The sequence below is a fragment of the Globicephala melas genome, chromosome 10 (genome assembly GCF_963455315.2).
Source record: "Globicephala melas chromosome 10, mGloMel1.2, whole genome shotgun sequence".
Lineage (NCBI taxonomy): Eukaryota > Metazoa > Chordata > Mammalia > Artiodactyla > Delphinidae > Globicephala > Globicephala melas.
In genome coordinates this window covers 33,985,032-34,006,693 of record NC_083323.1, presented here as the reverse complement: position 1 = coordinate 34,006,693, position 21,662 = coordinate 33,985,032, and the positions used below count along the sequence as shown (strand labels likewise).

General features: G+C 33.2%; 1 protein-coding gene across 1 annotated transcript in view; it reads left to right on the top strand.

Annotated features, from left to right (window-relative positions):
• The first annotated feature begins 3,904 nt into the window (after positions 1–3,904).
• LOC132597900 (leucine-rich repeat and IQ domain-containing protein 1-like) overlaps positions 3,905–21,662 on the top strand; it is an 81,258-nt gene continuing 63,500 nt past the window's right edge. Inside the window, exon 1 of the mRNA XM_060305557.1 lies at positions 3,905–4,003. The gene's annotated coding sequence lies outside the window, so the exon portion shown is untranslated. The remainder of the gene's footprint in view (positions 4,004–21,662) is intronic.

The following is a 21,662-nucleotide window of genomic DNA, read 5'->3' as shown; positions in this document are numbered from 1 at the left end:
GGAAGTTCAGAGTTTAGTACTGCAGTGAAGAACATCATGTGTAAGGTGAGAGTTGCTGGGTTGTTGAAAACCCGAGGGTCAATATCCTAAAGATAGCGAGCATAATTGGTAGCAAGACTGAGATGAGCCAGATGGAGAAAGAGAGTGAGTGAGTGGTTTTGATGTGGAGCACTCCTGAGAGGGGACAGGTTTTGAGTACAGGGATTTTGGTGGAGAGCAGATGGTAAGATGTTTAAGGGCTAAGAATATAAGGATGAAGACATAACGTGGCTTTCCAACATTTATAATATTTATGCATGCCAAATTTCAAATTTCATAGTTAGAAGAAAGAAAGATCAGGATGAGGCAGACAAGGTTAATTTTGTTATAAATGTAGAGCCACCACTAGGGATTAGAATCATCTTGCAGCTGTTAGTAACACCTAGCACAGTTTCAAGTACATGTTAAGCATTCAATAAATATTTGCTGAGTTTATTTCACTGAAGAAAAAAACTTGAGACTGTGTTAGCAACATTTAGTTATAGCCAAGAATTAAGCCAGGTAGAAAATAAAGCTAACTCCTTAATGTGAATTAAACAGTTCATGGGCTATAGCAAAGAGATCGGGTTGCAAAATGATAAGGTAATTAAGAAATGTTAAGGAAGGATCAGAAGGGAACAGCTTAGACAAAACTGTGACAAAATGAAGTTTATTGCTGGTTTATTTTGTTTACCTTAGTGATTCCCAAAAGGAACTTAAAAGAATTTTGATCAAATGTTACTTTGTTGTGCTCTGAACAAAACAATAATAAAACTTATTTGAATACTAAGATCCTGGAGGACCCAGTCTCCACTTGTTCCCCACCAAATTCCCTGAACCTAATACCATGGTAGATGTTCAGTAAATAACTCTTAACCAAATCAACTGTAGGTTAGCTAAAAGTCACTAAAGACATTTGACCCTGTGTATGTGTATGACTGTGTGTATTTTATAGTCATTTAAATATATGTTTATATTTGAGAAGGCAAATTTAAATTAGTAAATAATACTCCTTATAAAAATGAAGTCATTCAATCTTAGCATAAAACTTATTTTACAGCACTGCTCTACATGGCACATACAGAAAATGGATAAGAACCAGATTTTCACGTATGTCGTTAATGAGAATAAGATAAACCAGTGAGCTAAGATTAGGTTTATAGAAACTGTAAACAGATTGCACAGGGGATGGAATAATTTTAAGGATATTATAATGCCTAAATAAAATTGTTACTTAAATGAGGTAATGGATAGAAAGTGTTGAGTACAGAGCCACATACATAATGGAAAGTCAGCTTACTTATGGGTTTCTTTAACTATACGATAAAGGTGTATTTAAAACCTATTTTCCAGATACTGAGCAAGTCGTACTGGGAGATAAAAAATTTAAAAAACAACAACATTGACCTGCCATTGATGATTGCTGAGGAGTAGATTTAAATGACTTTGTAATGCTCTTTACAATAGCCTTATATCCTGGCTTTCTTACTTGATTGTGTATTTTTTGAGGGTAACAGTAGTATCATTCATGGTGGTCTTTTTGGGTACTATCAGAATCAAGTGATTTTTTTCCCATCTAGAATTACTATATTTTTTGCTTCTTATCATTATTCCTTATTATTATTCCTTAGCAGTTTGAATTAATTTGTTTTTAATCAGTTTAAGGTGATGCAATCAGAATGTTTTGAAATACAAAGATTGAAAATGTAGCACACTTTATGTGCTCTTGATGAATAAAATGATTTTATTGAGTAAATTGAGCTAGACAACTCTTCTAAATATTTTGTATGTGTTAAATTATTTAATCATGATAATAGTGTGAGGAAAGGGCTGTCATTATCCATGTTTTACATATTAAGAAATCAAGTCATAGAGAGATTGTTATTTGCCCAAAGGAGTGCCAAAGAACTTATAAAAGATCCATTGCTTTTATTTCATGTGCTATACTGAACAAAATGAAGTCAGTTATGGATGCATCTATTTCCTATATGTCCCACCTTATTCAAATAGCAATGATTTAAGATCTTTTCCAAGAATATAATAAGTTGGAAATATCATTGTTGTTTATGTTTTAATTATATGCTTACTAGCTGCCCTTTATTGAGCACCTACACTTATGTCTTGCTGCTTTACACACATTATCTCATTAATTCTCACAGTAATATTTCAAAGTCAGCATTATTGGACAAAAACGGAGGCAGAGGGTGAGACCAATTTGTCCAGAATCATACAACTAGTAAAAGTTGGAGTTTGGACCTAACCCACGTCTGTCGAATTGTAATATTTTTGCTCAGGAAATACATAGCTCAAATAAAAAGGCAAGAAGGTCAGGAGAATGTGTAGAAAGATCAGCAGGTTATATATAATAAGGTATCATAGAGTATGTAAACCCATGATAATCTGCTTTCCCTGACTGACTAATGCTCTTGTTCACATGTCGTTTTTTTTTTTTTTTTTTGTAAATGACTTAAGTGATATATAATACTTCTTATTCAATTAAATATATAGACAGAGGTTTTTTTTATTATTCTTATTGATAATTCATATTGAATTCATATAGAAGCACCCAACTCTTATAATACCTTAGGCCACTTATAATTATGAGATGTATCCAAATATTGACCAATATCTTTCCTAATCTGAAATATATAATCTCTCTGAAACATGTAAATAAATCATGCTTAGCAAGGGTAAATTGTTACTGGAAGACTAATGGAAATCTTCAGTATGCTCATGCTTGAGAAATAACTCTGCAGATACTCATCTGCAATTCACGTTCTAAAAAACGTGCTACTTTAGCATTTAATTAAAATATGTAACTTGGGTTTTATATTTTAAATCTTATTTTTTCATTTAGCGTATTCACTTCTTTTGCACAAGATAGTAATCGAAGATTCTTAAAGTCTCTTTTTGCAAAATGATGTAAGATATTAATAAAATGTATGCTGCCCTGAATTGTGGTTTTATGTTAACCTACTTCATTAATTTTTTTATTGAGGTGTCATTGACATACAATGTCGTACAATGTCAGTAGATATATTAACCTACTTTAAATGCAGAACTTTCCACTCCTTATTCTACTCCCTGTTACTTATTTCACTATTTTCTTTTCTTACAGTTCTTCAACAAGCAAAAACCTTTTGTCTTAATTCAACTACACTAACTCCCTAATTTCATATTTCATAGAACCATTTATTATCAATAAAAAATAATAGGGCCCTACATTTACAATTATTCTATTTATTTTGTAAAATTAATAAATTCAGAATTCTCTTGGCTATAAAAAATACTTAGAATTTATACATCTTCATTATGTAAAATATACAGCAAGGCAAACAAAAAATCATTCATTTATCTTTAAAACTATTGAGAATTATATTTTATCTGTTTCTTATCTCATTACTTGTCTTGCTTCCATCTCCTATATCTTAGCTCCTTAGAGTTTAAAAAATTTAAAAAGTAGGGTATATGGTTTTTCCTGTAACAATAGATTTTATCTACATGTATTTATGAAAGATTTACCTTATTCCAGCAGAAATATCAGGAATTTAACAAAGGAGCTAAAATAATAAACAGTAAAACAACTCTGTAAGTAAAAAGATGATGCCATAACTGGAAAATTTAAATGTAAATTTTTTCTAATTATTAGTATTTCTGCCCTGTGTATAAAGTATTGGCTATGCTTAATCAGATAACCAAGAATATATAAATGTTGGTTACTTTTTCATATTATAAAGCTTTTTAAAATAACATCATAATCAATTTCACAGAATTTTATAGAATGGCTATTATTTTTAATATTATTGTAAAAAAAATGTATAGCGATTTCAGAGAAGGAAAAAACCAGAGCTGAGCTTTTTCTTATTTTTCTCATTTTGTCTAGATCCCACTGTGCGCCTAGCATTATTCAAAAACAATGAAAATAAAGTATCTGATACAAAATCACCAAAGAAAGCACAGCCACAAAGAGATGGCTACTTTGAAGGTATGATTTAATCACAGATATATAGAAAAGTAAAAAAGATGGAAAATTGTATTTAAAGCAAATTTTAAAAGTCCTCATTAGCCCTAAAATACATATATAAAAAATTATGTATAAAATATAATTAAGTAAAAGTCAAAATATGGCTCTTGGAGCTAAAATACTAATTTGGTGTCTTGATTCATTAGCATAGTAGTTTAGTATTTGTATAAATGCTTATATAAATTTAAATTCTTTGTATTTTTATGTGAAAGTCTTATAATGCTGTATCACCAGTGTTGCTAATTATATTTAAATTTTACACTGACAAATAATGTCACCCTATATCAATGGAAGTGAGTACATGTTGAAATGACATTCTAATATATTTACTGCCAATATATACAAATTGCATTAAACATTATGAATTTAACTCTGGAATTTTAAATATTTTACTATATTTGAAGCTTGTCCAACTCACTTCTTGGGTAAAGGATCTGCATATCTAAGTGGCAGATTGTATTCCTTATTTCAGCATTCAGAACAATTATGGACTCATATTATTAATCAGGAATATTTAAACGTAATAGAGAAGCAAATATGACTTAAAACAAGTTTGCTATTGCTTTATCTTTAATATTAAAATGGTCATAATTTTGCCTATAGTTTTGGATTGTAATTTCTAATAGGAAAAATGGAGTCAAATATTCTGAATGGAAGTGAACTATTCAGAAGTTTTTTTCTTTTTTTTTTTTGCGGTACGCGGGCCTCTCACTGTTGTGGCCTCTCCCGTTGCGGAGCACAGGCTCCAGACGCGCAGGCTCAGCGGCCATGGCTCAGGGGCCCAGCCGCTCCACAGCATGTGGGATCTTCCCGGACCGGGGTACGAACCCGTGTCCCCTGCATCGGCAGGCGGACTCTCAACCACCGCGCCACCAGGGAAGCCCCAGAAAGTTTAATACTTTGTCTTCTGTACATTTTAAATAAATCTTAAAAGTTATGCATCATTATAGCATGACTGAAATAGATACATTTTAATTTAAATTTCTATTCAGTAAGGTTTCAATTAAAGAAAAATTTGATAGCTACCAATTTTATATTTATTTAGAGATACCTACTAAGTATGTAGGGGTGGAAGACATTGGGTCTAGAATTTTCTTTAAGTATATAGTAATAAAAATATGCATAGAAAGATAGGAAAAGCAAGTCTGGCAAATTATTGAGATTGTTAGATCAGTAGATGATGGTATAAGGAGGTTTGTTTTACCATCCAATTTTTTTTAATATTTAAAATTCTCCATAGTAAAACATTAAAAATGTGATGACCAATGAAGGTGTAAAAAATCAAAATTATTGCAAAAAATGTTTATGGATTAGTATTTTAATAGAATTAAAAAATACTTTCAGTGTAAAATAAGGCTTCAGTTTTAATCAGGGCTCATTTCTTTGTAACAGTCTTAACTTCACCATTTCACTGTTTTTGCAAGGAAGAGTAGAAATTCTGCTAAAATCAATAACAACTCCACAGATATTACCTCTTAAGTAGTATAGCACTGTTACTTTAGAAAAGATATGCCTAGGAAGAAAGATAATTGGGGCATTTTTGCCCTTTAAATTAGCATGTACTTTAGAATCAGGAAGAAGAAATCTATCCCAACCTGTTCTGTTACATTTTCTCTTATCCTATGAAAGATGAAGATATGTTACCATCAAGAATAGTATATATGTATACAGTATATCTATTGATTTGTAACTAAAGTAAAATATGCCAGGATAAGTTCAAATAGTGATAGAAATAAAGTGGAACATTTCTGTATATGCTTTATGATACAATGTGCATTTTTGTTTTCTTTCCTCCATATGAAATGTGTTTAGTTTTTTATTTTTAAACCTCAAGTACATTTGGCATGTCATTAATTTCACTGAATGGTCTTTATGTATGTACCGTATATTCTAGTGACTAATAGTTATTTTAAGGCTTTTTTGGTTTTTTTTTTTTTGAAGGAATGGGCTTGACAAAAATGATTGTTTGTAGAAGAACATTATTTTCCCTAATTAATATGTTTATTTCTGCCCCCTTTTTTAAGGGGAAAAGAGTAAGTCAAAGATTATTTGATTATTGTTGGCCACGTTGAACCCCATGTTATCTTTAACTGCTGCTCTGGCCTCATCCACCTCCTAGACTCATACTCTTTATTTTCTGACTGGCCACAGAGGACAGTCAGCTTCCAAGTTAGCAACCTGACTAACCACAGCTTCCCAGTGGAGGGCGCATTGTTAAACCAGGTGTTTTGAGATACAATTTATATAGTATAAAATGCACCTGTTCTGAGTATGATTTGATAAATTTCAGTATATTTACAGTTATACAACCTAAATCTAATATAATTTTAATCTAATTAAAATCACCACAATCTAATTTTAAAACATTGGAAAAACTTTGCTTTCCCTTAAAAAATTCAAATAAAATTAATAATTGGGTATCTTACCCCCAAAAGTGAGGGAGATCAGAATTAAATTTTACTGTAGGTTTAGATTGAATGACTCTATGTGGAACAGTATCTCAACATATTTGTATGCCGGCACTGTAATAATTTTCGTGGTTTTGTTGGAATTAGATGATAGTATTATTTGAATATTTTTTCTATACTGCACATATATTTTATAATAACTTTGATTTAAAAAAAACTAAATTTAAAAATACTTCACATTGCAATGTTGCCTATGTGGGATTTTCATGATTCCTCTTATAAATTGTACTAAAATGCTTTGTGTTTTTTTTTTTTTTGTCTTTTTCTGGATGTCACTAGCAGGACAGAGAGGATGGTAGATATACTCTATTGGTCTGGGATTTAAAATATGCTTAAATATGGGGAATATTTAATATGAAATTTCAAAATATGCGGAATATTTAATATGAAATGTCAAATTATATTAAATGACATAGGTAAATTATACCCTTTTAACAGACCATGTTTTACAAAATATCTTTATATTTTACTGTATTCATGACTTGCTGGCAATTTTTATCTAGCTGCCCTTAACCCTTAAGACCCTTTAGACCCTTAACTCAGACCTAAGACTGAAGAATCTTTGACCACACCTGTTCTCAGGGTAACCTCATACATGTGCCATGTGTCAGATATCAGTTTGTTTTTCCTATGATATGCAATTTAAGAGTCTGAGCACTTTACAGATTCAACACTGGTTTACTTGATTTATTTGCTTATTTATTTATATTTATTTAATGTCCAGTACTTGTCTTGGTTTATTCTGTATCAGCAACGATTTCCACTTAAGTTTCAATATCTGATCTCGCCTTAGAATGTAAAACATTTTTAAATTATTACCTTAAATATTTTCCACCAAGTTTCCTTTTTTTGTTTCAAATGTTCAATTTGGAGCCCTTACGTCACTCTTCTATGGCTATCACTGATATAAGAAGAAGCATAGCTTAATGGATGTTAAGTGTAGATTCTAGAGTTAGTCAAACACAGTTTGAATCTTGATTCCACCTTTTATTGGCTGTGTGACCTTAGGGACATTATTTAACTTCCGTGTTTAGCATTTTTTCACCTGTACAATTGGATATTAATAGGACCTACTTGTTGGGGATTACATGAGATCCTACTTGTGAAATGCTTGAAGCACACAGTATAAATACATAGTAAGTGCTCAAAACTTGTAATCTTTGGCAACAGTCATTTTTACAGTATAGGTGGTGGGTTTTTGTTGTTGTTGTTTGTCTTGTTTGCAATTAGTAGTATTTATTGTATTTCTTGCTAGGTACTGTGCTAAGAGTTTTATTTAAATTTTCTGGTTCAGTCTTCTCAGAAACTCTTAAGAATGTATTATAACTGTCAATATTTTACAGTGAAAACTGGTTTTGGGAGTTTGATAAGTGACTTGCCCAAGGTCATACAGAGAGTAAGTGGCTGAAGGGAAATGGGGATAATTTCTTTATCAAAACAAAGCTAACAAAAATAAAACAAAATATAGACATTGAAGAGCAAAGGTTCTTGGGTAACCCTGAAATATATACAAACTTATAATCAAAATATTTAAGAAAAAATAAAAAGACTATTATATTAGGCAAAACTCTGGGAAACTAATATTTTTGTTTTTTTATTTCTTTCTTATACTTGCATTAATATAAATTAAGAAACAGTTTAGTGCCAACGTGGTGATAAATATCTGTTTTGTGACCTGTATTTAGATGCTATCTATTCTAATTTTATTATGATTACCTAACATTATTAAGTACCAAATCTTTTAAACTCTAGGAGTTACCATATTTTCAATCAACTATTTTAATTTTCAGATAGATGAGAACCTCTCCACCCAGCCCAAAAGTAAACACTATATTTTTGTTTTATTTATTCCTCTTTTTATTTATACATAAATTAAATGACTTCCCTGCCCTATTCTGCTGAAACTTAAATTTCCTACTCCTAAAGCCCAATGCCAAATTTGGACTTCTGGTTTTGGCCAAGGAAGGAAGCTAGACAAGCCAAGAAAAAAATTGGATCTGGCCCATCAACCTTCACAGAGAGGTAGGTTCAGTCTTAGCTCCTCTAATCCCTGGGACAATTTTACTTCACTTTAAAGTCAGATTTTCATAATTCCCAGTTTGGTGCTGTCATCACTAACATGCTTCTATTTCTCTTCTTATAAAACTGAAGATTCACACATACCATATATCATAGATGTTCAAATATTTTTGTATTAAATTTTTGAGTATTGAAGTCATTAAAAGACTTCAATTTCTGGGCTTCCCTGGTGGCGCAGTGGTTGAGAGTCCGCCTGCCAATGTAGGGGACACGGGTTCGTGCTCCGGTCGGGGAAGATCCCACATGCCGCGGAGCGGCTGGGCCCGTGAGCCATGGCTGCTGAGCCTGTGCGTCCAGAGCCTGTGCTCCGCAACGGCAGAGGTCACAACAGTGAGAGGCCCGCGTACCACAAAAAAAAAAAAAAAAGACTTCAATTTCTATAATTTTTACTTCAAAGCATTTCTAATCAAACCATATTCTTTTGTGGTATTTTTTACTGTATTATTACAAGCATGTACTTCTCACACTTTCTTTCTTTTAATGCCAGCTTAGAGCACAGAGTCACATTCTGTATATGGTTTTATGGTAGGTCTTATATTTCCATAGCTATATACAGTATTTGCTAATAGTGCCAACACAATTAGGTATTAAGAGCTGGTAAAATAAATGCCACAAGGTTAATGCAGGTAACCAAAGACTACCTGAAGGTATTCTTTTAAGAAGAGACATGCTTATAATCAAAACTCCCTAAATACATTTTAGGCACTATCATACCATTTAGTAGTATAAAAGTTTGGAATCATTTCAACTTTATACAGAAAAAAAAAATTCTGATTAGGGAATTCAGTCTAGTGAAGCATAAAACAAACCAGTTTTTAAAAAAGTATTTGTCTATGGATAAGTGAGATTTGGGGAATGGCAATCCAGGGCCAGAGAGAAGCTGATTAAACTCTTCCTTATCCACATCAGTAGTAAATAGTTTGTATTTTCTAATTTCCACCCAAATTCAGTCATAATAATATGTATATATTCTATTCCAAAGTATATATTTGTATTTACATATATGTCTTGTGTATATATTATTTACATACATCATATACAAATATATAATATATATAATTGACATATAGACTGTATATGTTTCATATATATATGATGGGTATATGGATAAAAATGAAAAGGGATTTCAGAACTTTTAGAGTTCTTTGAAATAACCATGATATGTAGGCTGTGAGATATTATTAGTTTATTTTTTATTAAAAATAAAAGAGGGTTTCCACTTCTGGAAATAGAGGACTGTTTAATTAAAACCAACTTTCTTTCCGAGAACAACTTTAAAAGCTGGAAAATGTAGTTTTAAAAAAAGCTAATTGACGTCATTGGAGAACTAACAAGTAAGTAAAGAATTATAAGCCAAGAAGGACATCCCAAGAGCTGAGAAGCTGAGCAAAGCTTTTGATAATGTCACCAGTCTACGTGAACTGGAAATAGACTTTCTACTAACCTCTTGCCAGAAACAAACATAAACTATGTCCCAAAATAGATAACATCATCTCAAGCTTCAAATTATCTCTACATTTTTTCCTATATAATTTTTGGCACACAATAGAAAAAAAGGCATAGAAGGAGATGAGACATCACTGAACACCATGAGAAACAATAGACAACAGAAATTGAGCCAAGATTTCAGATAATAAAGACTTTAAAATAAACATACATAATAACTTTAAGGATATAGAAGAAGAGATTGAGAATTTCAGTATACATATTAAACCTATAAAAATATCTGAATGGAAAGTCTATAACTTAAAAGCACAAAAACTGAAATAAAGAGCTCAGTGTATGGGTGTAACCACAGATTAATCAAAACTGAAGAGAGAATTACTGGACAGGACAATAGCTATGAAAGAAATATTCAAACTGAAGCATGAAATGAAAGAGAATGAAAAATACAAAAAACAGAAGATGTGAGATACAGAAGAAATGTCTAACACACGTGTAATTACAGTTCAAGAAGGAAAGGTAAGAGGGAATGGTGCAGAAATAATGTCTGAAGAGTTAATAGTTGAGAATTTACTAAGGTGAGGTAAAACCTCAAATTATGGATTCAAGAAATTCCATGAACTGCAAAGGAAATATATACAAGGAAAACCACACTGTAGCACATCATAGTAAAAGCACTAAAAAACCAAAGACAAAGAGAAAAATTCTTTAAAGAGCCAGAGAAAAAAGTTTATTATCTTCAAAGGAGCAATAATAATGAAGCTGGCTTCTTAATAGAAGTTATAATAGAAATTATGAAAGTCAGAAGACAATTGTTATATATCATGCTGCTCCCCAAAGTCATAGGTTGAAGCCTTGAACCTCAATCTGACTATTTTTGGAGCTAGGACTTTTAAGGAGTTAATTAAGTTTAAATGAGGTCAGATTAGTGGGGCCCTAATCCAGTAGAACTGATATTTTTATTAGAAGAGGAAAAGACACATACATATTCACAGAGGAAAGGTCATGTATGGACACAGTAAGAAGGTGGCCATCTGCAAGCCAAGGAGAGAGGCCTCTGAAAAACTAAACTTGCCAGCACCTTCATCTCGGGCTTCCAAACTCCAGAACTGTGAGAAAATATATTTCTGTTGTTTAAGCACTCAGTCCTTGGTATCTTGTTATGGCAGCTCAAGCTGACCATTACACAATGTAATGATATCTTCAAAGTGCTAAAAGAAAATAAGTTCCACCATGAAAGTCTATATCCAACAAAACTTTCTCTTCAGAAATGAAAGCAAGACACTCATGACACCCAGCTGTCTACCTGCTGCTTCTCTGTTACAGCCACAAGGAGGAAGGAGGATGACATCTGGATTCCCAAGCCAAAGCTTCACAGAGAAAATGCGGAAAGAGATTGGCTCTGGGAGAAGCCTATAGCACCCTTTATTTATCTGTGTTGTCCCTTGCTCCCTGAAAGTAACCTTTCTGTCCACCTTTCAGCTGCCTATTCACTTGCTACCCAGGACATCTCCTATATTTCTGGGATGGCTGATAATCCTATCAGGGTGTTAGAGAATTATTACAATATCTTAAAAAGTTCATCATCAAGGACATTAGTTTTCTATCTAAAGAAGGCTACGTGAGGTAATGAAGTAACAATGGATTTGGACTGAGAAGACTTCAGTTTGAATCTTGCATAAATACTCATTAGCAGTATGCTCCTTGTGTTTGTTTTTTCTCACCTGTAATTGCGAACACTAATCTTTACTTCTCGTGATGTTTTGAAAATTAAGTGATAATCTAAGGTCTTCCAGGTAAAGATGATGGATCTGAAAACCCTCACTAAAACTTCAGGGGAGATATTTTAAAGACACATACTAACAAACATGAGAATATAAGGAAGGGGCAACGGCATTATAGTTTTTTTAGACTAGAAAATAAATATATGAGTAAATAGAAAACAAAAGCTTAAACGAACAATGAAATATGAGAACTATCTCAAACCAAAAGTTTCAGGAATTGATGGTATTAGGCCTTCGGGAAGTGGGGTGAAAAGGGTAATAAAATAAATAGGCCCAGGATACTCTTGAAAAATTCTTGAACTTAGTTCTTTATATAAGATAAAACAGAGTCTCTGGATTCAGGAAAAACCTTGGCACCTTGCTAAAACGAAGAAGAGTAAGTGTAGGTATTCATGTTAAATGCCAAGGCCACAAGCCCTTCCCCTGCTTAGCTACCAGAAGGCTGATAATCATGTTTTTTAGCCTGCTCAAGTGGCCATAACAAAATACCATAGACTGGGTGGCTTAAAAAACAGAAGTTTACATCTCACAGCTCTGGAGTCTGGGAAGTTTAAGATCAAGACCTCAACTGATTCAGTTCCTGGGGTGAGCTTTCTTTCTGGCTTATTTCTTGTTATGTACACATGTGACCTTACCTTAGCACATGTGGAGAGAGAGAGAGATATCTCTCTTCTTCATCTTATAGAGCCACTAATTCCATCATTAGGTCTCCACTCTCATGACCTAATTAACCCTAATTACCTCCCAAAGACCCCCTCTTCAAACACCATCACATTGGGAGTTAAGATTTCAATATGGGAATTTTAGGGAAACACAGACATTTACTACATAGCACCATGCCTTTGACTTTAAGGAAAGAGATTATAGGAGTCTTTCTGGAGATTCTTAACAGTCCAAGAGGAAACATCTAAATATTGACATCAAGTGTTTCCAATATAGGACTCAGGTAGGTCACCCTAAGATGATAGGCGTCACTCACTTGTACAGTTTCTTATCAATTTTACAGACTCCCTCTCTAAGTATAAGCACACAAATGACGATTCTTAAACATCTGAAAGAAACTTTTAAGAAACATAGAGAAAAAGTAACAAACATAGATAGTCAACTTCAGGTGAAAAAAATCTTCAAAAATACCATGAATATTTTCATAGACATAAGAAAAAATTGCAACCATGAAACAAGAATAAGATGCTATAATAAGAAAGAGAGAGCTCAGAGAACTAAAACTATCTCATTGTAAATAAAAAATGATATCAGAAATGAAAAATTGGCAGAAGATAAAGTTAGAAGATAGTGTTAAAGAAATTTCCCAGAAACTGGAGCAAAATACAAAGTGATAAGAAACATGAGAGAGAACATAAAGAAAAGAGGCTCAGTCCAGGAGGTCCAACCTTGATAACTAATAGAAGTTCCAGAAAGAGAGAACACAACAACAAATATATTGAAGGAAATTGTCAGAGAAATCATTCTTAAAAATTCCCGAAACTAAGGGAATTTCCAGTTTCCAGATCAAAAGGGCCCATGTTAGGAAAATGAATGAATATAAAGCCTTTGTAGCACATCTTAGAAAATGTCATAAAACCAGGGACAAAGGAAAGAGGTTAGAAGTCCTCCAGAAAGACAAACAGATCACATGTAATGGATCAGTTATCTAAAAGGCACTGGACTTCCTAACATTAATCTTAGAACCTAGAAGATGATGGAACAGTATATTCAACATTCTTAGGAAAAGTTATTTTCAACCTAGCCTTCTATAAACAGGCAAACTACTAATAAAATTTAAAAATATAAAAACATATCATCTTAATTTATCTCCCTTGCAACCTTGCTCAGGAAGCTACTGGAGGAACCACTCCACAAAAATGAAGAGTTAAATCATGAAAAACAATATATGAGGTCTAGCAAAAGAAACAGACAAAGGAATCTTTACAATGATGGTGAAGAGAGATCCCAGGATGACAGCTCACACAGGTTTTGAGAATAAATACTCTATGGTGACTGAAAACATCATGAGCAATCTCTCTGAGGAAAAGAAAAATTGTTTTTATTGTCTGATGTGCTCACACATATTTGATAGGAGATATACTCCTCAGGAAGAGAGTGTTGGGGTGACCTATTGATATGTGTGTACAAGGCTAATTCATGAATATATAGTAGATATACCCATCTAACAAAGAATTTGGACACTAATGATAGTACATAGAAAACTAAATGTAAAAAGTTAAATAACTAAATGTTAGGAACAAAAGTTATACAAGAAAGGAAATGTAACCTGTAACTGCTTTGCTTTTTTTTTTCTGTTAGAAGCTGTGTGTTTTGAATTCAAATCAACACTTAAATTCATGAAACATGGTAGGCTTCACACAACACTAAATTTACTTAGCTTTAAGGAAGGACAAAGGAGAGGAGACTACAAAGCATGCTTAGTATAGTGAGGACATTGTGACACCTAGGCATAGGACCTGGTGTCCTAGTCATTCTGCACTTAGGAAATGTGTGGGCATCAGAGTCAAGTCGAGGCTATGAGTGTGTAGATAATCTCAGTTAAAGGAAGCCATCAGCTCTGGTGATCCCAGCAGCTTTTATAATTAATTAGTCATGTAGTCGTCTCCGGTATATGACCAGCTAGTAACCGAGTCCAATTGGGGATATATAACTAGCTTCCATTCTCTGGTTCAGTTGCATTTTATCTATATTGGTTACTTATAGCTCAATAAACAATCTCAACAATGATGTAAAAGGGCTTGATCTGGTACAGCTGAATTCTCACTGATCTTGAATTCAGTAGAGATTAAATTCTAACAATTTCTTGACCTGAGGATTAAATCCTCACACCTCCCTGCAACTAGAGGAAAACCATAGAACAAGGTAATAACCCTTCCCTTATGGCTCATATAGGGTATTTATAGTACCCTATGTGGCTCAGCTATAAATGATATTTACATTGTCATAAATAGGTAAACACTAAGTGGTGATATAACCAGGTATTATGATTTGTCTAAGAAATGGGAAGATGAGGTATATGTGTTTATGGTAGAGGTGTTGTACAAGGGCTAAATCTTTATCTTTTATTTTGTGAGGTCAATAAGTAATATAAAAAATTTTCAAAAATGAAAACATCAAGATATACACAGGCTAGCAGTGGAAGAAAAGACTAATATGGCTGAATGTAGTTGCCTTTAGAGTATAAATTGAGAATGGAAAGGGGTGGATCTGGGGATTATTATTTTCCGTTCTTAAAGCCATGTACATATATAACATTGATGAAATTTAATTTTTTTAAATGACTAAATTGTTTTTGAAATCACCCATTGAAGGTCCTGTTTTTTAATAAAAGTTAATAAATGAAAACATATTAAGGTAAAACAGTGACATTTTTAAACAAGCAAAGCAGAATTTTTCACCAATAGACCAAGTCTAAAATAAATACTAAAGGGTGTTATTCCTCATGTAAAAGGAAAAGGATTTCACATGAACTCTTAGAGACATAGAAAGTAATGCAGGTCATTTTTACCCTTTTTTTAAATTTACAAAACAGCGGTAGTTTGTAAATTAAACTCTGTTTAATTTACAAAACAGAGTAACGGCTATGGTTACCAGGCGATAAGGTGGGGGAAGGATATGTTGGGAGTTTGGGATTGACATATACACACTACTATATATAAAATAGATAACTAATAAGAACCTGCTGTATAACACAGGGAACTCTATTCAATACTCTGTAATGGCCTATAAGGGAAAAGAATCTAAAAAAGAGTGGATGTATGTATATGTATAATGGATTCACTTTGCTGTACACCTGAAACTAACACAACATTGTAAATCAACTATATTCCAATAAAAATTTTTTTTAATTGAAAATGTCCCACCTATAATAGGGAAAGAAATCTTGGAAATTGGGATATCAGGGATGTTTCTAAAAGCATTTAATAATAAATTCACAAATCTTAAAAAAAGTAATGAAGAGCAAAGAAGGACGAATATGTGGGTAAATCTAAATAAACATTGACTTAGTCCAGGAGGTCTAACAATGATTTTAAATTCTGGTGAGTTTATTATGTTTATAGACATGGTAACAATAATATTTATACATTTTTTTTTCTTTTTTAAGCTGTGCATCAAATCACTTACCCAGGAATTTATTTTTTTTTAATTTTGTTGAGTCTTACCATTCCCCTGTTCCTTCTATTTTTGCTATCTCCACCCCAGCAGAAAGACAAAACTAGCTTGGAATTAGGACTGAGTTTGGATCCCAGCCCAAACCTATGTAATTTTGGTGAAGGTATTTAACCTTTCTATATTTCTCATTAATTAATTGGAGCAAATAATACATACCACATAAAATCACTGGATAAATTAAATAAAAATGTTTGGAAGATACTAGAATGGGCTAGCCTTTAGAACATGGAAATTCAGACTTAATTCCTTGTCTTTCCTGTTTAATCTATTGACACATCTTTATTGAATATCCACCATGAGACTGGCATTATACAAGAAGATGAGGATTCAGTGGTGAATGAAATAAACACAGACCATGAGTACTGGGGTTCACTATCTGACAGGGGCAGGGAAGAGGGTGACTGACAGTTATTAATACTCATATAAATGCATAATGATACAACTGAGTAAAGTTCTACTGAGGAAACATAAGGGGAATTATTATGAATTTAAGCCAGAGGGATGAGGGAAGAAGTGACACTTGGGATGAATTTGAAGATTGGGTAGGAGTAACTAGACAAAGGGAGAAGTTGTGGATAAAGAGTGTTCCAGGCCAAAGTGTGGGCCTAATGAAAGACTTTGAAGACAGTGGTAGACTGGGCCATTAAAGGAACTGAAAGAAGGCTGGTTTGGCCAGAGGTCAAGGAGTGAGATGAAGCTGGAGAAGTTGGCAGGGGACAGAGAAATTTTAGTTTGTCCATGTTAGTCCATATTGAGGATTTGGCTTTCTGTATTCCAAGAACAATAGTCATTGTAAGCAAAAGATGAAATGGTCAGATGTGTTCTTTGTGTAATGATTACGGAACATGTGGTGTGGAGAGAAGATAGAAAAGAAACAAGAGTGAACATGATAAGACCAGTTAGAAGGTCATTGCAGTAGGCCAGCGTAGAGATGGTAGCTTGGACCTGGGTGAACACAGTAGACATGGAGATGTAAGGGGAAAAGCAGAGAAATAGCTATCACAAGGTATGAATGTATTTAAGTTGCTTCTCACCTATTGAATAAGAAGAATAATACTATCCCATAGAGTAGTTGTGAGTAGCCAAACCATTGCTTAGCCCAATGTTCAGCATGTAGCAGCAATCATTATTTTTATTCCCATTAATATTCCAAATTTTACTTTCTCTCTTTAAATCGAAGGCTAAACTTTTCATCCTTGCTATGGATGTTATTCTGCCTGATCCCGTGATGTTCTCATGTTTAGTTAGCTCCTGTCTTGTTTCTTAAATTTCTGTCTCTATTATATCCACTTACATCTTAAAATCAACATATGAATAAGCTGCATCTTTACCATTGAAAATGTGTTGCTACCTCCTTTTCGACTACCCCATCCATCTCTCTTTCTTCCTTATCAGCCTTCTTAGGCAGTCTAATCAGTATCTTTATTTCTCATCTTCTGTTCATTCCACATTTTTATTTTTATTTTTTTATTTTTTTTGCGGTACGCAGGCCTCTCAGTGTTGTGGCCTCTCCCGTTGCGGAGCACAGGCTCCGGACGCGCAGGCTCAGTGGCCATGGCTCACGGGCCCAGCCGCTCCGCGGCATGTGGGATCTTCCCGGACCGAGGCACGAACCCGTGTCCCCTGCATCGGCAGGCGGACTCTCAACCACTGCGCCACCAGGGAAGCCCCCATTCCACATTTTTTATTCTTTCAAAAAAACATTTTTAAGCTCCTGCTTTCTTTTATTGTACTTCAGACTGGAAGCACAAGTAAAAATCAGTTCCTGCTTTAGAAGCTCAGCCTAGTGGGAGACAAACTAATAAACTGAAATTTACAATCTCACGTACAGTCCTTTCATAAAGTTATGCAGAGTGTACATTCTAGTCACATTCTCATCATTCTACTGAAACTACATTCATTACAGTAATCCATGTTAACCTCTTAAGTGCTAAACTCCAGAACCTCTTTTCTGCCCTCATTCTACTTGCCATTTCTTCAGGAATTTCTCTCCCTAGAATTTTTCGCCCTTTACATCCTCATTCCCACTCTGTCCTAGTTCTCCTAGTTATCTGACCACTCCTTTTTAGTTGTCTTCTCTGCCTATTCCTGTTCCTAAAAGAGCAATATCCTTTAGAATTTTGTCTCTGACCTTATTCTATATTCAATCCACGTATTTATTTACTAATACAGCAGGTGTTCACTTTGCCAAACATTATACTAGGTCAAGGGATACAAAGATGAGTAAGACATAGTCTCTGTCTTTAAAAAACTACCCTTGAGTCCAGTTGAGGAGACACATAAATAAGCAAAAGAAAACATCATGGAAGTACAGATCAGACCTATTCCTGGGGCGTGATGAAAAGATCAAGATATAACACCTAATTCTCTCATATAACTTATGTTTATAGGAAGTGACAACTAAATATCCATCTCCATCTTTCCCCCTTTGATTTTTTTCTAGACACTTAAATTTAACCCAGTATGTTTAATATGAGGTGTATTATATACATTCCACTCCACCTACCTGTTTGATTCTTTTCACTGTCTCTGTTAATAGCATCGGTAGCCATTCACTCGCTTAACCGAGAAAAATCAGAATCATTCTTAATTCTGTTCTCTTTTTCACTTGCTGAATGTAAGCACTACCCCCACATCAGCTATTGCCTGCAATGTCTCTTGCCCTGAAATGTTGTCATGGTCTCCTTTCTAATAGTCACACATCTCTTAATCCTATAAATGCTATCTTCTATACCTGTATAGCAATGACTTTCTAAACTGTAATTCTGCATACAACACACCCCTGTTTAAAATCTTGTAATGTCCTTCTGTTTCGTCTGGTATAAATTCCAAAGTCTTAAGCATACAATGCCCTTTACATACTGTCTCCAGCTTACCTTTCCAGTACCACCTTATATTATTTCTCCCCACTAACCCGCAAATATTCTCTAACCATATTGAACTACTTCATTATATCCCCAACTATAATGGAGTGCTTGTTCTTTCCAAAAATTGTCCTGCTCTTCATATTTTCACGCCATTTTCTTTATCTTTATTGCTTTTCCTCACCTTTCTAGTTTCAGACTTTTACTTATCCTTCATGACTCAAATAAATGTCATTTCATGTGTAAGTCATTCCTAATAACACCAAGCTTCCCATAGGCCTTTGTCATATCTCCTTAATACTGTCCTATCTATTTCCTCCCCTGACTGTAAACCTTTTTAAAGTCAGGGATCAAGTTTTAGTCATATTTCTGTTTCCTCCCATCTTCTGGACCTAGCAACAGTATTAGATTCATCTATACTAGGCATTCAATAAGTATTTGTTGAATTAATAAACAGTTCTGACTCTAAAAAAAAAATATCTTTGGAGTCTCAGAAACACTCTTCCTGCCAATTGCTATTACTCAAAGTCAGATTATTGGCCTATGCCCAACTTAAACTTACAACTCATTTAGTGTTCACATCCGAGCTTTAGGTCCCACTGCCTCAGCCACCCCTTAGATCTACTAAGCACACTTTGGAATTCATTTAATCATTTCCTACTTAAGCTCCACCAGCTGTGGGGTTTTGGATCTTGGAAAACCTCATCATTATAAACAGTATCCTTTCATTTTAAGGTTTCATAGTTTTTGAAACATTTTCTAGAAGGGTAGAGATGGATAATATATTAAAGTCACTATATGTTTTCGTGTTTCCAGAAAACTAAATGATTTCTAGTTTCTGTTTATATTTTATAGTAGTTTAATAGAACTGTGGCATCCCATATATTTTCCCCACAGCTTCATTAACTTCTGTAAGATTTTTTAATCATTATTTTAATTAAAAAACAATACTCAACCTAACAGTTAAGAGAGTTAGCTATGGAGCCAGACTATCTAGGTTTAAATTCCAGCTGTGCCCCTTGCTACAGGTATGACTCTATCATACACTTAATCTTTCTGTGTCTGTTTCCTCATTTATAAAATTAGTATAATGAGGTACAATAATGCAGAGTTTACAGAGTTGAGTAAATAAATCAGTACATGTAAAATGCTGGGAATAGTACCTAATGCATAGTAAGCTCCATACACTTTAGCTATTGCTATTTTCAGGAACAGTAGCCATTTACAATGAAATCTATACAAATTAGAATTTGATTATAGTAACTCCATACACTTTGAAACGTTATATTTTAAAGTATGGTGTATGTGTGTTTATGTGTGGGGAAATTTATTATTCTTGCTTAGCTGATCATTTTTCCATAGAAAGGGATTTTCTAGGTGACAGTAAATGCATGTACCTGAATAGACAAGATACAGATTCTGATCAAGTATCCATTCAACTCTAAATTTTAGCTGGACAAATTTGATAGGCAGCTTTATTCCAGACTTTTTAAAGTGATGTCAGTCAATCAGTCACACTTCTGGCATTAACCTACCACCCCCAATGTATATGCTATCTCTTGTCATTTTCTTTCTTCACTCTGTGGAAGGTCTTGAACTTAGGTAGCCCATTGAAGCATGAATTAAAGAAGAAACTGATATCTTTAAACATTCCAGTAATAAATCTAATTATAAAAATTAACTTAGCTTTTATCCTCCACTTAGAGATAAAATATTTTGATTCAGATATTGATATATGTTTTGTAAAGATAAAATTTATTTTGCAATTTTATTCAAGAAGAATAAAAAAACTAATATGGAGCAGTGAATTGATTTTCTATAATTCTTGTGAATCTAAGATTTATAATTTTTAACAATTTTTCAACGTTTATCAATATTAGATGGAAGTAAAGTTATCCCTTGAAGTTTTCTAAAATATGTCCTATGATATTTTGCACCAGTGACCATAAATTGTATAAGAGATTTTCCTATTTAAAGGGAAAAGATTATATCGAGTACTATTTATAAATTAATTTACTGTATTACTATCAGAAGTAATATTTAGACTTAATCTTAAGAAATTAAAACTTATTTACCATAGAGTCAACATTTTGTCATCACCGAAATGCTAAACTCAAAGTTTATATAAAGCTCAAAGTTGTTAGCTCTCAGAATTGCCACTTAGGAATGACACGCTTATGTTCAAATGGAATTACTTGTGTTTGTGGTGGTGTAATACCTTGAAGCTGCTTTCCAGTTTCACGCTGTGCTTGTTTCCATTCTCACGTATTTGCACGTGTACATATATACAAATTTCTGTCTCATGAAATGAGTTCGTATTCTTGGCATGCAATGTTAAATTGGAATTTATACATTTTTTTCTTAAACTGCTTGTCTTATCAGTATCTATATTTAAACCAAGACTTTACATTTTAAATGGCCCTTAAGTTTAATTTTATGTCTTTTTCCTTTGATATATTTCTATTAATTTTAGAAGAGTAAAATGCTCAAATACATTCTTTAGTAAGCTTTTCTATTTCTATGCATAATTTATATATTTGAGTGTTTTAATATTTAAAATATTTTTAAAGTAACTTGAATGTTTATAATAAAAATGCTATTTCATTTGGAACCTTACGTTATCCTAAGAGAAAAAACATCCATCTATTTAAAATCTATGAAAATTTTACCCTTTTCCATGGTTTCTTCAAAGAAGAAAAAAATTGTCCTTTTTAAAAAATGTATTAATAGTCATCTCCAAAGAAGTCATCCAATCACCTCTAAGTTTAAAATATTTTACTTTGAGAAGTATGTAAAAACACCT